This window comes from Trichosurus vulpecula, chromosome 1 (genome assembly GCF_011100635.1).
Source record: "Trichosurus vulpecula isolate mTriVul1 chromosome 1, mTriVul1.pri, whole genome shotgun sequence".
NCBI lineage: Eukaryota > Metazoa > Chordata > Mammalia > Diprotodontia > Phalangeridae > Trichosurus > Trichosurus vulpecula.
The window spans coordinates 83,690,948-83,694,417 of NC_050573.1; positions in this window are offsets into that span (position 1 = coordinate 83,690,948).

Here is a 3,470-nt window from a genome sequence, read left to right on the forward strand (position 1 = left end):
AGAGGGTAATGTGGATGAAGAGAGGCTTGCCAGTGTGCAAGCTGAGCTGCAGCAGTTGCTACAGGCCAGACGGCGCCACAGTGTGCTATGGAGCATGGATATCTATGGCCACAACCGTTTTGACTACTTCAGCCTGCAGTATCTGTATATTTATATTTATGGAGTAGAAGGGTGGGGAGGAGAAGTGCGAAGAGAGGCAGTATTCCTCTGCTTTGCTACTGATGCAGTATTATTCCAAGGAGGCGAGTGCCTCCTTCTCTGAGCTTTGGCAGAACCAGAATGGGCCATACTCAGTATATGCTCCTGGATGGGTTGTGTAACGGGGTTATAGACTTTCTATGCCTTGTCCATGCCAGACATAACGGCAGAGTTGTTCTAGGGCCAGAAGTTCTGGCTTTCAAGGAGAGGGGAACCCTCTGCTTTCCTGGGCTTATCTATTTGTATGTAATAAAATCCAGGACCCATGAAATATTGCACAAAACCTGAACTTTCTTGGTCACTCCCCTAGTGTTCTTCCCCACTCCCCACCTGTCAAGACAGACGCTCACAGACCACAACACCAAAAATAAAGGCAATATCCATGTAAAGGTCTGCTCTGTTACAAACAGTCCCACCAAACCCAGATTCCCCTGTTCAGCATTCCCTCAGCCCTAACCCCACTTCCCTCACTTCCAACCCAGTACGTCTGAGGAGCAGGGTAACTTTTCCATACCGCTCGGTGGGCCCATACCCTGAGAGCTAAGGACAATGAGGGAAGGGGGGGGGTCCTCCCCTGACCCTATAGGAGCCAGGTATCTGAGTGGCGGGTACAATAGCAGGCCTGAAGTAATAAGGCGTGCAGTTCTTTATAGGCCTGCTCCCGCCAGTGAGGCAGCAGGGTCTGGTTATTGAGGACTCGAAGATTAGGGGTCCCGCGGCACAGCAGTGTGTAGAGGCAGGCCCAGTGGCTTTGTAGGGCCAGGCGTGTGCGGCAGTTGAGGATGATTCCCCGGACTGTCTTCTTTACCCGAAGAGCTTTAAGTGCCGGCAGGTCAAGGTGACGGAACACTAGGCCCCGGCTCTGGGATACTTCTAGTTTCCAGGGATTGGGACTCGAGTGCGTAGGCTACACCCAGGTCTTTGACGGGCACGAGCACGTGCAGGACTAGGGTCTTGAGGTTGGGCAGGGCCTTGGTCAGTTCCTGCATTGTATCTGGGCACACACCGTTGAAGCTCCAGAAGTACTCGAGCTCCAAGGTGCGGAGCTGCTGAAAGCGTGTGAGCAGCGCCACGGATGGGGCCGACCAGTCAAAGGGCAGCTTGGCGCGGCTGAGGCGGGGTGCCCGGACCAGCAGCCGCTCCAGCAGCACCTGGAAGTTGTGGATCTGGTCCAGCTTGGCGAGGCTCACCTGGGTCATGCTGCGCATGCCCAGCGGGTAGAAGTCTGGTGGCTCCAGGTACGTCAGGGTCCAGTTGAGCTCCAGGTCCCGCAGATCCCCGCAGTGGATGCCCTCCAGGAAGCCGCTGAGGAAGTCTGCCCAGCAGGCGCCCTGGTCGGCCAGGTTGAAGCTGGCCCAGAGCCGCAGCAGGCTGGCCCCGCGCGCCATGAGGTGGTAGGTGTACTGGTGTATCCAGTCCTTCCAGCGCTCGAACTCCCATGCCAACACCAGCACCACCTCCAGGCCCGACTGGAAAGCGCCGAGCCGCATGAAGTTGGCCATGTGCCACAGGCGGGGCATGCGCATCAGCTGGCTCCAGGTCCGGCACACCTCGGCCGCCATTCACTTCTCCGCCTCCGTCAGGAACGAGAGGATGTGCAGCTGGTAGTCCACGGGCAGCAGCCCGAAGGGGAACACACCCTACCTAGGCCATGTCCAAGGTCGTCTTCAAAACTGTTTCCCAGGCACAGACATCCACCTTGAAAGTTCTCCACTTGTAATGCCTGCCATACTACTACTGGCTTCATGTGACCTATTCCTGAAATCAGAGCTTAAAACAATATTAAATTGTAGTCCCATAATATCTTAAATGGCAAATAAATATCCTTCAGATAAGACTGTCCAAATTTCATTGAGCTAATAATTATCAAATCAAGCTACATAACATTTCCATCTTCTAAATACTTCCTCACACTCTTTCCCAACCTACTTAAACCATCTGAAACTAGCATTCTCAGGACAGGAGAGGCTTAGCTAACTCGCATTTGTCCCCAGACTTTCTTATCTGCCTTTCGTATTTTCCCTCAAACCTTTATTTACCTTTCCAAATCTTTCAAACCCATTACTCAGTCTTCCTTTACATTTCAACCATAAGACAAAACAACTCATAAGTTAATATTTTTACTGACATATCTGTGTGTACTGGAATCCCATTCCAGCTTCTTAAAGAAACAAAAGAGGTTGATGGATTTATGTCCTGTGTTAACTCATTCTAGAGGAAAGGGACACGTCAGGAATTAAGTTTTAATACACCTTGATAAGCTCTAACTCTGGCTTAAAATCACAAAACATTTTCAAAACATTCCTAGAATTGTTTCCCTAAACTGAAGATGTCTCTGATTTAGTCGCGGTAATTAATTACACTATTTGTGTTAATACCTAATTGCTCTTATCACTTTAAAACATCTAAGAACTCTATCTCACAATATAACTTTAAGTCCCAGCCTTAGTCTATGGGAAAATGATTCAACTTTACATTTGTAAACAATATTATCTCATAAAACTTCTTTTCCCTTATTCCCAAATTATTCCCATTAATATTTTAGAGACCATATTATCTGTCATTTGGCTATGCAAGAGTACCAATATAACCAGTCATTTGATTAAAATCAACAAGATTGCACATATTTGCATTTATCCGATCTTCCATTTTTCCCATAAAACCAACTTCTTTCACAATGGTAACAGATGAAAAGAAAGCTGCTGGGAAAAGGGAAAGCTGGGTGAGTATGTAATTTATTTATTTGAAATGTTTGAGGTAATTTGGGTCAAGATTAGGGAAAGAAAGATTGAAATTGGAAATACGGAGAGTAAAAAGTTTCAGTAAAGATTGGGAAAGAAAGGGAGAAAGAAAAGGAATTTAGGTGAGGGTTGTAGAATGGTGGCTTGCAACCACCTGGAATTCAGTCCATGTGCTGCTCTTAGCTGCCATGTGCTTTTGGCCACTCCCTCCCCCCCCCCCCACTCCACCTTAGAAGACTGGGTGTGTCAATTAGGAGCTGAAGCTAAAGAAACTTGTAACCTGATTGGAAAATAGGGCTGATTAGTTAGTGCTTAGAAAGGTGGGCTCCTTTGCTCTCAAGCTGCCAGGCCCCATCTAGGGAGGAGCCCTTAGAAAACTGAAAGGGATTTTTCCCTTTATCAGAGGTAGCAGGCTCAAGGGGAAACTGAGAAATATTTTAGCTTGGTATAAAGAATGAGTGGCAGAGTTACAAACCCATGTGCTCTTAAGGACCACTCCCTCTTATCTAAGAGTCCAAAAGGTTTTTTTTT